Raw genomic sequence first — 16775 nt, 5'->3', positions numbered from 1 at the left:
TGGAGGTTCCTCAAAAAGTTGAAAATAGAACTACCCTATGACCCAGCAGTTGCACTACTGGGTATTTACCCCAAAGATACAAATGTAGTGATCCGAAGGGGCATGTGCACCCCAATGTTTATAGCAGCAATGTCCACAATAGCCAAACTATGGAAAGAGCCTAGATGTCCATCGACAGATGAATGGATAAAGAAGATGTGATACACACACACACACACACACACACACACACACACACGCACAATGGAATATTATGCAGCCATCAAAAAATGAAATCTTGCCATTTGCAATGACGTGGATGGAACTAGAGGGTATTATGCTAAGCAAAATAAGTCAGTCAGAGAAAGACAAGTATCATATGATCTCACTGATATGAGGAATTTGAGAAACAAGACATCATAGGGAAGGGAGGGAAAAATGAAACAAGACTAAACCAGAGAGAGAGACAAACCATAAAAGAGACTCTTAATCTCAGGAAACGAACTGAGGATTGCTGGAGTGGAGGGGGGTGGGAGGGATGGTGTGGCTGGGTGATGGACATTGGGGAGGGTATGTGCTATGGTGAGCGCTGTGAATTGTGTAAGACTGATGAATCACAGACCTGTACCCCTGAAACAAATAATACATTATATGTTAATAAAATAATCAAATGCATATCTAGAACAAAATAAAATAAATGGATAAATTTAAAAAAAAAAAAAGATTTAAAAAGCAAAGAGAAAAAAGCCTGAAAAAAATTAAAAAATAACCAAGGACTGTGGGACAATTTCAAAAGGTATAATAAATATATGCATAATGGGAATTCTAGAAGGAGAGGAAGGAGAAAAAGGAAGAGGAAATATTTGAAGCAATAATGATGGCATATTTCACCAAATTAATGTCAGGGTCCAAACCACAGATCCAGGAAGTTTGGAGAACACCAGGCGAGGTAAGTCCCCCAAACTTCACCTAGGCATATCATAATCAAATTGCAAAAAATCAAACAGGAAGTAATCTTGAAAGAAGCCAGAAGGGAAAAAATACCTTATCTATAGAGGAGCAAAGGTAAGAATTACATCTGACTTCTATTCAGAAATCATGCAAGCAAGAAAAGAGTGGAGTGGAATACTTAAAGTGTTGGGAGAAAAATTGAACAGTCTAGAACTCTGTATCCTGCTAAATTATCCTTTAAAAAAGAAGGAAAATAAAGACTTTCTCAGATAACAAAAATGTAGAAAATTTTTGCTAGTGGGCTTGCCTTGTAAGACATATTAAAAGTTCTTCAGAGAAGGAAAATTGTACAGGCCAGAAACTTGGATCTACATTAAAAAAGGGAAGACCATTAGAGAAAGATTAGGTGAAGGGAAATAACTTTAAAATAACTTCTGAATAACTTTAAAATAACTTTTATTTTTCTTAATTGACTAACAGATAACATAATTTGTTTAAAATAATATCAACAATGTATTCAATGAGTGTATCTTAAATATAAGTGAAATGAGTGACAGCAATGATACAGGGGTTGGGAAGGAGGATTTAAGAATATTCTGTTATAAGGTACTTGTATTTCACTACCCATGAAGTGGACTTGGATTAGTTGTAAATGTATAATGTGAACTCCAGGGAAACAAAGAAAGTGAAAAAAGATGTATAATTGACATGCTAAGAAGGGAGAGAAAATGGAATCTCATAAAATCCTCAGTTAAAACCACAAAAGAAAAAGAGTGGAAGATATAAATAGGAACAAAGAACAAGGGTAATGAATAGAAAACAGTAACAAATAGGGTAGATATCAATCCAGGTATATCAGTAATTAGTTTACATGCCAGTGGTCTAAATATACTCAGTTAAAAGAGACCGTCAGAGTGGATCAAAGACTCAACTATATGTTGTCAACAGAAACCCACTTCAAATGTGAAGACACATACAGAATAAAAATAAAAGGTTGGAGAAGTGTATACCATACTAACACTAATCAAAGGAAAGCTGGAGTAGCTCTATTAACTTCGGACAGAGCAGGCTTCAGAGCAAGGAAAATCTTCAAGTGTAAACAGGAGCATTTTATAATGACAGTGGGGTCAAATCTTTAGGAAGACATAATCCTTAAAGTATGTGCATCAAAATATGTGAGGCAGGATGTGAGGGTGATCTGGCTGCGACATCTGTCACCCCATTGATCACCAGGGTTGATTCGGCTGATCTAGCTGGCTAGGCGGTGTCCCTTTCCTCCCTCACTGCTCAATGTGCATCCCTCCCGAAGCTGCGCGCTCGGTCGAAGAGGACGACTTTCCCCGATAGAGGAGGACCATTCTTCGGTCAAGGGTATACGAGTAGCTGCGCTCCCCTGCTAGAACCTCCAAACAAGCTCTCAAAATATGTGAGGCAAAAACTGAGAGAATTGCAAAAAGAAAAATAGATGAATCCACGATTATAGTTGGGTATCTCAACACTCTTGTCTTAAAAATGGACAGATCTAGCAGGCAGAAAATCAGGACATACTTGAACTCAACGGCACCATCAATCAACCAGACATAATTGACATTTGTAGATTACTTCATCCAACAAGAGCAGAATACACATTCATCTCAAGAATGAAAATGGGGCGCTTGGGTGGCTTAGTAAGTTAAGTGTCCTCCTCTTGGTTTTGGCACAGGTCATGATCTCAGGGTCATGAGATCAAGACCCGTCTCGGGCTCTGTGCTCAGTGGGGAGATTGCTTGAGATTCTTTCCCCCTCCCGCTCCTTCCCCCTGTGCTCCTCCCCCTGTTCGTGCGCACACTCACTCTCTTAAAATCTTAAAAAAAATGAATGAAAATGGTATTATTCAGAAACTTCAGAGTTCATTTTAGACTTTAATTTGTTTCCTGTAGGATTTGCATCATAAACAAGATCAGAGAAAAGAAAGATGAGGACTCATTTTAAAAAATACAACAAATTATCACCTGCCTCCCCTCTACCTCTTACATATTCTAGGGTAAGAATTTTAGAACTTTGATTTTATTGTGATACTTATACATTTTTCTGGCCTCAAGTTTGGTATAATGAATGAGTGTATGTGAGTTATATACTTTTATAAATGAAACCTACCTGGCACTCTCTCATTCATTAGCTACTGAGAATATTTCATACAACTCTTTCGTCCTGTGTAGCAAAATTTGAAAATTACTCTGAAATATGAATCCTTCATGCCTTGGCCAGTATTTGATAATTATTGACCTTTGCTCCTGAATAATAGAGCTCTAGATGTCTGACTGCTTTATTAATTTTTGAGTAGATTTTGAGTAAGAACAGAGGCAGATGAAAAAGGACAGGTGAGATTTTGTAAAGGAAGAGAATATTCTAACTGGATTTCAGACGGTTTTATAGGCTAGTAGAAGACAGATACTTTGAGTGATACATTGCCGAACTTCCTTAAGGAGAGATGAAAATGACTTAGATTTGATTTTATATTTGAAATGGTGGTATTTCTTTCCCATTCTGAGACCAGCCTTTTCTCCCTGCTCTTGCTGTCCTGTAGAGCTATGCTAGTGGGGAACAGGATCATAGGTTTACATTAGTGGAATGTAGGAGTATTGGGTAGAATGGGGAGTAGTATTTCACCTTCTTTCTCTAAACTTTAATTCTCTTTGTTGCTCAAAGTAGTGTTTCAAGAATTGGCACCTGGTTCAAGAGGGTCTGATTCTTAGCAAAACTATTCTAATGACAAAAGGCATTCAGTGTTTTCCTATTGGATTATTGGATTCATATTGGGTTGACATCTATTTGCATGCTAAATGCTGTATCATTGTTATCTTTTGTCTGCCTGGTAGACTCATGATAGTGACCTTACAGGGATTACCAGCAGAGATACCATTCTCTAAAGGAATTAGAAATCTTATTAAAATGGATTTGGTAAAATTTGTTCCCCTTTCTATAGAAAAAGAAATAAAACTGAAAACAGGGGTGCCTGGGTGGCTTAGTTGGTTAAGCATCTGACTCTTGGTTTTGGTTCAGGTCATGATCTCAGGGTCGTGAGATCGAGCCCTGTGCTGGGCATGGAGCCTGCTTGAGATTCTCTCCCTTTGCCCCTCCCCACCACATACTCTCTCTCTTAAAAAAACAAAACAAAACCCTGAAAACAAAAATAAAACGACACATCAAATAAACTTCCCTCCTTGGATCACAATCATGGTTTGAGGACAGATCTATCAATGTATAATTCCAGGGTTTCTGTCCTGTCTTAGCTGCCTATTTTCTGTACAAACCTTGATCAAGTCAAATCACTTCTTACCTGAGTTTCTTCATCTTCAAAATGGAGATTGTGCCTATCTTATAAAGCAGTTGTAAGAATTAAATGACAAAATATGTGCCAAGTGCCTGGGTCATGTCTGACACAGAACAAGTGTAACTTCTCTTCTTCCTTTTGGCATCAAGATTATCTGGGTTCCACCTCTTGAATTCACTAGTTACTGATTGTGAGATCAAATTATTTTGTTTTTCTGAGCCTCATTTTCCTTTAACATGAGATCATTAACATTACCCATTTTATAAAGTTGTGGTTGGAATTCAGTTCCTCGTGTAGTCTTAAGAAATTTTTGTTGAATCTGAATGTGAATGTTAAGGTGCTAAAAACTTACATAAATATGTGAGTTTTGCTGGATAGATCTTTTGGACACAGATCCACAATATATTTTTAGGAATATATACTAAGAAGAACATAATAAGGAAAAACACATCTCTAGTTTTTGTTTTTTTTGTTTTTGTTTTAATGGGAGGACTCTACAATAGTTTACTTAATTTTTGCTTAATGTAATTTATTGGGAAAGTAGGGAAATTATGGATCAAAGGATTTATTGTCACTTGAAATAGCTACCTCTAGAAGGAATATGCATAGGGTACTAAGGAAGTCAAACACTTGAATATACCTCTTTGCTTTTATTCTTTTTATCTTAGGTAACTTCATTTTAAGTGAGATTTCATTATACAATAATAGTTTTGTGGGCAGATCTTGGAAAATTAATCAGTACTGAAAACTTCCTAGTTTGGTAATTACCAGAGAAATAATTAATTAACCAATATTAAAATTTAGTTGGTAAATTAAGGTTGAGTCTCATAAATGAATCATGTTAAATGAGTTACAAATTATATCAGTATTGTTGAATTTAACTGTATTAAATCAATATAACTTCTTTGACATCATAGAATAGAAATTGAGGTATGTGTGGTATGTTGTATTGAACTAGGGAGTTTGTATTTTTTTTTTTTTTAAGATTTATTTATTTATTTATTAGAGAGAGCATGAGAGGGGGGAAGGGCAGAGGGAGAAACAGACTCCCTGCCGAGCAAGGAGCCCAATGTGGGACTCGATCCCGGGACTCCAGGATCATGACCTGAGCCGAAGGCAGTCGCTTAACCAACTGAGCCACCCAGGCGCCCGGGAGTTTGTATTTTTAAGAATGTTATATAGTTTCATGAATTTCAGTTAGATTTGTTTGAATGTGAATCATTTTTATAATTAGCAAAAATATCATTGCCTTTGTGTCTTGTAGCAGTTGTGTTAGCTTTTGTATATGTTGAGATGAATGTAAATTTTAACTTATTTTCTTAAACATTTCCCAAAGGTTAGGAAATAATTTACCATACAGAATGTTAATCACTTTCAAGAATTCCCAGTTTATCATTTATTTGACATGCTATATTTCTTATTAGATTGTTTGTTAACTGCCTTGAAAATGTTGAAGAAAGTAGGGAATAGTCTTTGCATGCCTAGTTTTTACCTGCAAGGAAAAAGATAAAAGAAAATAGAATCAAAACTGAATTGCAAAAACATTTAAGTGCAGACAAGCTTCTGCTGAGAAAGTGGAGATGAAATTATGTGTGAATGTTAAAACATATGGATATGTTGATATTCACTATGTTTAAGTATTTTTGTTGTAAGGCAAAGGATTTGCAAAGTTAGAATAAATGCATGCATTATTGGTATTGCTGAAGTCAAAATAACTTTGTTTCTTCAAGGTTTTTTTGTTTTGTTTTGTTTTTACTTGTTTTTTAAGAAACCAGATACGTATAGAACTGGATGTTTATTTTTTAACTCCTTTTTTTCTTAATAATTTAATGTTAAGAGCTATTAGAATTCTGTGATTGTACATTTATGAAATATTATTTGGGCAAGTCATTCATAAAGTAATATAATATTTTGTCCTTTTTATTGTGGTAAAGTATATATAAAATAAAAATTACCATTTAACCATTTTAAGTATGTAAATAGGTGTATATACTTACTTACACTGTAATTCAGTGTCAGTACATTTACATTGTTGTACAGCCATCACCACTATCTCCAGAACTTTTTCAGCATCCCAAACTGCTGCACTCATGAAACATTAACTCCACATTCCTTCTTACTTCCAGCCCCTGTAACCATTGTTTTATTTTGTCTTTATGAATTTGACTATTCTAGGTTCTTCTTATGAGTTGAATCATATTTGTTCTTATGTGACTGTCTTCTTTCACTTAACGTAGTGTCTTTAGGGTTCATCCATGTTATACCATGTATCAGAATTTCATTCTTTTTAAGAATGAGTAATATTTTATTTTATGGATGTGCCACATTTTGTTTATCCATTCATCTGTCAGTGGACATTTGGGTTGTTGTGAATAATGCCGCTATGAACATTGGTGTGTAAGTTATCTGTTCAAGTGTGGTAATATGTTTTTCTAGATATTTTAATATTGAAAAATTTTTGTGGTAATGAAATTCTATTTAAATGGACTAGATAAATATCTATATTTTCAGCGATATCAGTGAGTATTAAATACCTGGTGTGTATTCTAAGTAGTGGGGATATAAGGAGCCATAAAATCATGATATACTGTTTTGAACTTAGAATCTAATAATAATAGGGTGTGTTTATAAAAATACACTGGTGGGTAGCATATGCTTTTGTTGAAGAGGTATTCACAATCTAATACAAACCAGTATCCTCTTTCACTAAATTTTTGCATGTTGTCCTCACCAGTTAGGAGGCAAAATACTTGATCATAATCAACTTGGATATTCCATTCAAGCATATGTATTTAACATATGCATTTAACATTCAAGCATAAATACTAGAGAGATCATACTAAAATGGAAGTTGGATCATGACATTCCTCTAAACAGTTTTCTCTAATGAAAACATTCTTAGAGTGATTTAACATTTCTTTTCCCAGACTTACACCTTAACTTTTATCACATCTCTTATCCTTGGGTGAGCTGGGTAATTCTTTGTTGTTGATACATTTCTTATGTAGGTAAACTGGCTTAAGTGTACATGAGTAAAAGGCAGAAGGTTGAGCTTCATATGTCTCAATGTTCTTCCCAGATTCGTGATTCTAATTTAATCTCTACAGTACCTGTATTTTCCAAATGAGAGAAAACAGAATAGGCATGTATAACCTCTAAATAAGGTTTCTCAACAGATCTATGGTAATTTTAAAAGCTAAAATTTGATCAGAATATAAACATTTTGTTATGTTTTGGTATTTCAGTGGTCTTTTTCTCTCAAAGTATTTTTCCTGGAAAAGCAATATAAATCTTTTATGAATTCAATAATAATTTTGCAGTTTAATTGGATTTTTAAGGTTTCTCTGTGTGCCAGTTGGACCTTTTGGAGAGTGTTACTACTCTTTTTCCATTGAAATGTTAGACCAAAGGAAAACATACAGCTAGCTGTTAGATTCACATTTCCTATGGATGATGTTTTGAGCTCAAAAGGAACTTTGAACATTTTAAACGCAACTGAGCAGAGGTTCCAAAAGGCAATGCTGTAGTACTGTTTTTGTCTCCATATTCATCTACTTGACTCCCAGTAGTGAGCCTGAATTGTGAGTGATAAAGACACTTAACAGGCTCATTACGCTGCAGAGTGGGGGGAAAAAAAAAATGAAAACCGAACTAATTTCGAAGTCAATGCTTAAAAAAGTGAAGGGATGAGTGAACAAGCATAATCATCCATTCATTCAACACATATATGATACTCCACTATGTACCAGACAATCCACTAAACACAGGAAATAAAGCAGTGACTAAAATAGAATCAGTCCCTACACTGTTGGAACTTGGATTGCCTAGAACAGTGAGTGGAACATAATAAGCACTTAAAAATATTTGAATAAATGAGTTCTGTTTTGTGGAGAAGGTATTGGAGTAAGAGGCATTGTAGTGAAGAAGTGTGGAGTGTCCTGATCATTGTATTATAGATAGTTCATTTAAAAAAAATGAAAAAATGAAAACCCAAATATCTATTAATACGGAAAATGGTTAAGTAAGTTATGGTAATACATTGAGTGTAATATACAATGGGGCCTTTAAAAATAATGACATACGAAGATATATACTGGCTGACATGAAAGGTGTTGTTTACCTAGTGAATTAAGCAAAGTAGGCTATAGAATAGGATGTATGCAATGAGTCCTTTAATGTAAGACGGTTTATCTTTAAGTAAAACGTCTTGAGAGATGGTGCAGAAATGGTAACCCATGAATTATTCTTTCAGAAGATAAATTTCCTATGGTCTTTTCTTTATTCTTTATGCATTTCTGCGATTCTTTTGTTTTACAACGACCATGTGCCATTATTTAAAAATAATTAAGCTAATTTAAAATGTTTTCAGATAAATTGATTTTTAAACTTAGTATCTGTATCAGTAGACATTGTTACTAGTTGATGGTCCATTGTCCTGTAAATGTTCTTTCTTCTGGAAGAAAGTTAACCAGAGGGAAATACTTACCTTTAACATTTAATATTTATCTTTAATATTCACAGGGTATATTTTTCAAATGAATAGTAATATTTTTAAATGTGTGTAATAGTAGGAAACTTTTATAGTAATTTTAATTTTTATAGATACTTTGAGGAATGTCCACATAATTAAAAGATGGACAACTGAGACCATTCTTTAGCTTTTTTCTGTGTTTGAAAACTTAATTTGGGCGGTGCCTGGGTGGCTCAGTTGTTAAGCGTCTGCCTTTGGCTCAGGTCAGCCCCGCATCGGGCTCCCTGCTTGGTGGGAAGCCTGCTTCTCCCTCTCCCACTCCCCCTGCTTGTATTCCCTCTCTCACTGTCTCTCTGTCAAATAAATAAAATCTTAAAAAAAAAACTTAATATGGATGTAGATATTAATAGATATTAGATTGAACTGTATTTTTTATCTGAAGATTTGTTTTTGCTTTCTTCTTTGCTTAGTATGATTACTGATTTTTTTTTTTTTAGATTTATTTATTTGAGATAGAGCGAGCAAGAGAGCATGAGCGGGCCTTGAGGGAAAGGGAGAGGGAGAAGCAGGCTCCCCACTGAGCAGGGAGTCCAAAGTGGGGCTTGATTTCAGGACCCTGGGATCCTGACCTGAGCCAACGGCAGACGCTTAACCGACTGAGCCACCCAGGCGCCCCTACCCCTAATTTTCTTAATTAGGGGAGAGAATACATGTGTTTTGGGAGTCCTGGTTATAGTTGGTTAATATTCTTATGTTTTCACAGTATAGTAGGGCAGATCATATTAAATTATTTCTTCATGAGTGTTTTCTTCCAAATTCCTTGTAATAAGTTGTGTTTTTATCAGGACAAATTAGAGGACTCATGAAAAATTCCATTGTACACATAGATTATTCATAACAAACTCATTTTATTAGAAATAGTATAGCAGCTTCACTTCAGATCATATTGACTGATTATTGGAGTTTCAGATAGATGATTGAATTTGAAAACTGTGTCTCAAGGTCTGTTTATCTTTTTAAATGATTTTAAAATGATTATTGTTAAATACTTGTTTAAATGATAGGTTAACATTGCGTAGGTATAAATAAAAATATCATTCTTCAAAACAAGAGTTTTGTCAGGCCACATAGTCCTTTGGACTGTGATACACCAAATTTGAGACAATTTTTTTTTCTAGATGTTTGGCTATAAGTGCCATAATTGTATAAAATCTTCACACACTGAGCATATGAAGCAAAGAAATCAAGCTATAAACCTTAGAAGGTGATTTTAGGTCCTGTTCTCTCTCTCTCTTTAGTTTTAGTTTTTCATTTCTGAAAAATAAGATGCTTATTCTAGTTTAATGAGTATGATAATATCATCTCATATTGTCTTCATTTTTTAAGGTGAGATAGTTGATTGAGTGGAGAATAAATCATTTTGTTAGATGTTGACTCCCTTCTAGAATAAAAATGGGAAACTCTTTATCAGTAAATCATTGTTATATATACTTCAAATGTTTAAAAATATAAGAAAGGAATTATAGAAAAACTGAAAATGCTTAAATTAATACCATATACATGAATGATAGATAGCATTTATAATTGGTATTTTAATTATTACATGATATGTATATAAGTAATAACATTGTGATTGTTAGTCTAAATGAAATTAATGGTTTCTTCTTTTATACACTGTCACTATACTTGGACTTTCCTTCATTGCACTCATTTATTCATTAGTCATCAATATTCATTGTCTGCTATAGGCACTGTTCTAGACTTTGAGTGATACTAATCAATAATATAGACAGAAACTATTGATCTCCTGGAGCTTTTATTCTAGTGGGAATACAGATACTAAACAAGTAAGTATGTTTGATGGTAATAAGTATTCTAGAGAAAAGTAAGTACATCAGGGAAGGTAATAGGGAATGTTGGAGTGGGAAGTATACCATTTTTATATAGAATGGTCAGGGCAGGTTTTATTGAGAAGGTGATAGTTGAGTGATGATGACCTGAATTTGATGAGGAAACAACTATGGTGGGTATTTGGACAAGTGTGTTTCAGATAACAAGTTCAAAATCCTTGTATTGGGGGTAGGCTCATAATATTTTAGAAAACTAAGAAAGTAATTGTGTAATTATTTGTTTCATATTTGCTTTCCCAGTAGATTCTGTTATCCACTAAAATGGATATTATCTCTGTTTTGTCATCATTGCATCCTTGGCACTTAGTTTAGTACCAAACAGATGGTAGGCCGTGGGGCAGTGGATAAATATGGATGAATTCATGAATGATGAGGGGGCGTTTTGAAGGAATCACCTGCCCAATCCCCCTTTCTGAAGTTCTATTTCAAACTGCAAAGGTCTTTATAGATCATAAAAAAACAAGAGAGTTCTTTAGGTAGAATGATTCTTCCAAAAGTCATTGTTGATTAGTAGTGTTCTTGGGATGGCAAAGATTTTATTTCTTATCCTATTGATAGGGATCCTTTTGTTTCAGATGTTTGGTCTAGATTGGGAAGATCCTTGGCTGTGAAAGATATTCTTGCAGTAGAATCTGAAATCAGGTTGCTGGGTTAAAATTTCTGTTTGATACTTGCTAGCTATGTGACACTGTTCCTACCCCCCATTTAATTCACCTTTAAATGCCTTGGTTTTCTTATCTGTAAGGTAGATATTGTTTTCTCTGTTCCAGTATTCTTTACACTGTAAACATTTTCTTTTGCATAATAGGATTTTCTCATTAATCTTCCAGTACACTACCATATAGACATTTTTCCCCTTTTTTATTTTTTATTTTTTTTAAAAAGATTTTATTTATTTGTCAGAGAGAGAGCGAGCACAAGAAGGGGGAGCGGCAGGCAGAGGGAGAAGCAGACTCCCTCCTGAGCAAGGAGCCTGATGTGGGGCTCCATCCCAGGATGCTGGGATCATGACCTGAGTTGACTGAGCCACCCAGGCATCCCATTTTTTCCCCCTTTTTAAAAAGGGAGCTATGATTAAGAACATAGGACTTTGGAATTAAATGTACTTGGGTTCTATAAAAGCTTAGCTCTTAAAGTTACTTGTTAACATGTATCAAAGTTTTTATTTAACTAATGAGAGATCAATCAAGAAGACAGAACTGCTTCCAAGAGTATTTGAGCATAAGGAGTTCACCTATTCATTAAAGAAAGGGATGCCATGATAAAACGACTAAGCTACATATGATAACTTTTTTTTTTTTTTTAAGATTTATTTATTTTAGAGAGGTGGGGAAGGGCTGAGAGAGAACCTCAAGCAGACTCCTTGCCAAGTGCGGAGACTGATGCAGGGCTCGATTCCATGACCCTGACATCATGATCTGAGCTGAAACCGAGAGTCGGCCACTCAACCGACTGAGCCTCCCAGGCACCCCAGAAGTCTGGTTAACTTTTAAAGGACAGGGAAGCCATATCTCCTTTGGGATTTAATCCTCAGAAAATTTGGAATGTAAAACATTGAGTTCAATTTAAATATCATCATGGTCTTTATCATCATCTCTAATATCATCAAACTGGATTTCATCATCATTTCCATCACCAAATGTATATCTCATTGATTTTAGCAGGCTTTGGAAGCTTGCCACATGCTCTCAGATTTATACCTTCATCTGCACTGTAGTTTAAAATTACATCAGTTCTGTTATCCTCATAGTCTGTCAGACCGATATAATGTATGAGGTATTTATTCAAGCCATTTTTCTCAGTTTTCCTTTCATATGACATAATCTCTTCACACCATCAAGACACATTACTTCTGATTATACATTTTCCAATATTTTGATTACTTGGTTATACTCTTATTCATCCTGTTTACACACCAGCTTTTTTCAGGTTCATTTTCACTCTTACCTCTGCACCTGTTTTTACCTCCTTTACCTTTTTTCTTGGTCATTACAATACCTCATGGCATCTTAGTCTCATTTCCTGTGGTGGTGGTGGCGGCTGTTCTTCCAAAAGGCACATGGGATTACCTAGCATGTTACGCAAAATGGCACTCTGCAGGTGCGGGAGAGTTTTGAGGCTGAGCTTTTCTGAGCCAGCCTCAGCGGCAGCAAATTCATATCCCTCCCTCTTCCCTTTCCATGTGTGTTAATGTGTTTAAGGTTTTCTAGGGAAGGTCTAGAGGAAACCTTTATTCTTGTGCTCTCTTAGCCTCATTACTAAGGTGGACCTCTCTTTGGGACTTTACTGAATGTCGCAAGGATTCAATGAGGACTCTCTATCTTGTTTGTAAGAAGTCTAATGATTCCTGGCCCTCTGTGAGCTCTAGTATCATCAAATAATTTTACTCAGCTTTAGCTACCTGGTAATTTTTCTTTCCCAGAACTTGGCTTTGCTTAACCTTATGTGTTTTCACCCTATGCATATATAGGTTGTCATTCAGGTAATTTAAGGGGATCTCTCTCTCTCTCTCTGTCTTTTTTAAAATTTAAAAAATAGGTCTTTGCATAGTTCTCTCACTTCAGGGACTTTTCCCCCCAAATAGTTGTTTTGTTTTGTTTTTGTGGTCTGACTTCTGCCTTTTCAACTTAGCAATGCACTAGATTATTTTTGGGTTTCCCCTTCAACATACTGTAATCTCAAAAGTGCTTTCAGAAAGAATCCCAGGTAATTATAGTTCTTCCCTGTTCGCTTTCTTCTTCTTCTTCGTCTTCGTTGTCTTCATCTCCTTCGTCTCCTTCGTCTTCTCCTCCTCCTTCTCCTCCTCCTCCCTTCCTCCCTGGAATCAGTTTTGTGTTGCCTGTTGTCCAAAATCAGATACATAGTTTATTCCATTTTCTAGCTGTTTACATTTGGAAGTTAATTCTGGATCTTATTACTCCCTTGTGGTAAAAGTAGAGATCTCTTAACACTTTCAAAATGAGGAATGATATTCTTATCAAGTGATATGTCCTGCCCATTTCAAATTGTGTTCAAATACCATTATGTGTAAAAATTCACTTTTAAATGTTGCTTAAATTAAATCGATCTTAGTAACAACATTTCTGTTATTATTCCACACATAGTTATAAATAAAAGCTGCTTTGGCTGCTTTTCATCTAATATTAGCTCCCAGTCAACTGATGCATTAAATTAAAGTTGGTGTAACGCTAATGATTTATAATAGCTGATTCTTTTTGGTACTTTTATGCCTCACTGAGGATCACTGGCTGTTTTATGCTACTTTTCTTTCTTTCTTTTTATTTATTTATTTATTTATTTTTAAAGATTTTATTTATTTATTTGAGAGAGAGAATGAGATAGAGAGAGCATGAGAGGGGGGAGGGTCAGAGGGAGAAGCAGACTTCCTGCTAAGCAGGGAGCCCGATGCGGGACTCGATCCAGGGACTCCAGGATCATGACCTGAGCCGAAGGCAGTCGCTTAACCAACTGAGCCACCCAGGCGCCCATCTTTCTTTTTTTTTTTTTAAACAGGAATCAGTATAACTAAAAAAAAAAAACAAACAAAAAACCTTAAAATAATTCTTACTTGGTATAGTAACTTTTTAAAAAAGATTTTATTTATTTATGAAAGAGAGAGCACATGAGTGAGGAGGGGGGAAAAGGAGAGGCAGAAGCAGACTCCCCGCCGAGCAGGGAGCCTGACGTGGGGCTCAATCCCAGGACCCCTAGATAATGACCTGAGCCGAAGGCAGTCGCTTAACCAACTGAGCCACCCAGGCACCCCAGTATAGTAACTTTTTACTAATAAAAATATGTTTTATGTTTCATCCATTGAGGATCCAGTGAAATATAGTGTAAGTTTAGTACTGCTCAATTCTTTAAAATTCCTCCAATTAGTTTAAGAACATTGATAATTGGAAGTAGAGTATAAACATGAACTGGTATGAACTTAACTGAGAATGTCTCATTAAGTTTGGAATTAGGGAAAAAGAATGTGTTTGATGAAGAACAATATACTGAGCTGAATTTTTTTTTTTTATATAGGATATGAAGTGTTCATGAAAGTGAATGATTCTCATGGTTGATTCTATTGGTGACATGACCTTCATTCATCATTAATGCTTACAGTATTTCAAGTTACCGTATTAGGTGCAAGATTCTTCTTCTAATAGTCATTATGTGTCTATGCTGTTCTTAGAAGAGAGACTGCAAATTCTTAGGAGAGTGTTTGAAAATGAACCAATAGCAGCACTGTGATTTGTATGTTGTGTACTCAGGCTCAACATAGGCTTATTTATTTATTTATTTATTTGAGTGGGAGAAGGGGGGATTTTCATTATATTTATTTTTTTAGAGAGGGAGGACACAGGCATTTTTGACTCTGGGATTAGAATTGTACATTGTTAATCTTAGGAAAAAATACTAAAGAAATTTATAGCCATAATATATGTATCTCTCAAAGGATGAGAGTCAGGGTTGTAATTATAGGTGAAAGAACTATAAATTTGTTAGTTCTTACAGATGGCAACAAAATGTCTGATTCTGTTACTTTTTCTTTGTTCTTTTCTTTTTTTTTTTAAAGATTTTATTTATTTATTTGACAGAAAGAGACACAGTGAGAGCAGGAACACAAGCAGGGGGAGTGGGAGAGGGAGAAGCAGGCTTCCTGCCAAGCAGGGAGCCCGATGCAGAGCTCGATCTCAGGACCCTGGGATCGTGACCTGAGTCGAAGGCAGACACTTTAACGACTGAGCCACTCAGGTGGCCCATGTTACTTTTTATTATTTCTTAAAATATTTTTCCTGATGTCTTTAAAAACTACTGCTTCTAGATATATCCATTGAGTGTGGTGTGGCAAAAAACTGTTTACTCTTTAATTTTTTGACAGCAGATGTAAAATGCAGACATCTATTTAAGATCTTTTAGATACTAATGATTATTCAAACTAATGTATGACAGTCACTAGATACCTTTGCCAAAGCTGCTTTGGGTTTATCTGTTACTAAAAGAGGTAGGTCTACCTGTAGTGCTGCCTAGGCAGCATGGATGCACTGCATTTCATCCTCCTCAGTTGCTTATCATTGAAATTTATGGATTATGTTTGTTATTTTGATAGTGTTGTTTTCTTGTAACTCTGCCCCTGAAGAGTAATAATCCCTTGGTCAGTCAAACCATACTGCTTTGATTGATTTGGAGTCAAGACAATAGATCTAGCTGTGAATTTTGGCTCCTGGTTTTGTGACCTTAGGTGAGTTACTTAACCTCTGCTGGTTTATTATTATAGTATGGTAGTTAATTGAGTAGACTCTAGAGTGTTTGTGAGGATTTGCATCCTGGCTGTGCTACTTTTTTTTTTTTTTTTTTTAAGAGAGAGCTAGCAAGCATGTACACTCATGCATGCACACGTGTGTGTGTGGGGGGGGGGCAGAGGGAGAGAATCCCAAGCAGACTCCACTGGGGGGCGGGGAGGGAGGGGCCAATCTCAGGACCCTGGGATCATGACCTGAGCCAAAATCAAGAGTTGGATGCTTAACTGACTGAGCTACCCAGGCTCCCCATGGCTCTGCTACTTACAAGCTATGTGACTGGGCAAGTTACTAACTTTTCTGCCTTCTCATCTGTAAATTAGGGATAAAAATAGTATTTATCTGTAAAATACTTTAGTAAGCCGGGCACATACTAAGCACTCAATAAATGTTTGCTATTATTATTTTCTATAAAATGAGGACAAAAATAACATAATAGGGTTATTATGAGGCCTGAATGAATAAATAGATCACTTTGCACAGGAACCTACTACATGTTCAGTAAATGAGGTACTATAATGGGATTGATGATAATTATGATCATGCAGCAGATGTGTCTATGGAATAAGATCCAAGATTTGTAACAAAAGAGAGCACACTCGAGTGCCATTGATTTGCTAATTGGTTGAGACACACAGAGTGAGTTGCAGTGTTCTCTTAGGTCACTTGTACAAAACAAATCAACTTTTGTATCCCAGTTGGTACACAAGATGTGATAGATGAAAACTCCTATTCAATAAGACTTCAGAATTGTAATCTTATTATACTTGTTATGGTATCAGTACAGTTTAGGATTGGTCACACTCCACAAACAGCCAAAGAAGTAAAAGTATATATTGGGGAAAGCTTTTATATTAGCTCTG

The 16775-nt window shown here is 35.5% G+C and overlaps 1 protein-coding gene and 1 pseudogene across 1 annotated transcript in view; one reads left to right on the top strand and one right to left on the bottom strand.

Moving 5' to 3' along the window:
• Positions 1 to 16775, top strand: part of FUT8 (fucosyltransferase 8) — a 259999-nt gene that overhangs the window by 98204 nt on the left and 145020 nt on the right. The window lies entirely within an intron of this gene.
• Positions 12190 to 12614, bottom strand: LOC102725704 (eukaryotic translation initiation factor 1A, X-chromosomal-like; annotated as a pseudogene).

Source organism: Leptonychotes weddellii, chromosome 9, assembly GCF_054177405.1.
Source record: "Leptonychotes weddellii isolate Sample4059 chromosome 9, ASM5417740v2, whole genome shotgun sequence".
In the NCBI taxonomy this organism is placed as follows: domain Eukaryota; kingdom Metazoa; phylum Chordata; class Mammalia; order Carnivora; family Phocidae; genus Leptonychotes; species Leptonychotes weddellii.
Note: the sequence above shows the minus strand (reverse complement) of the source record. Positions and strands in the feature narration are given on the sequence as shown.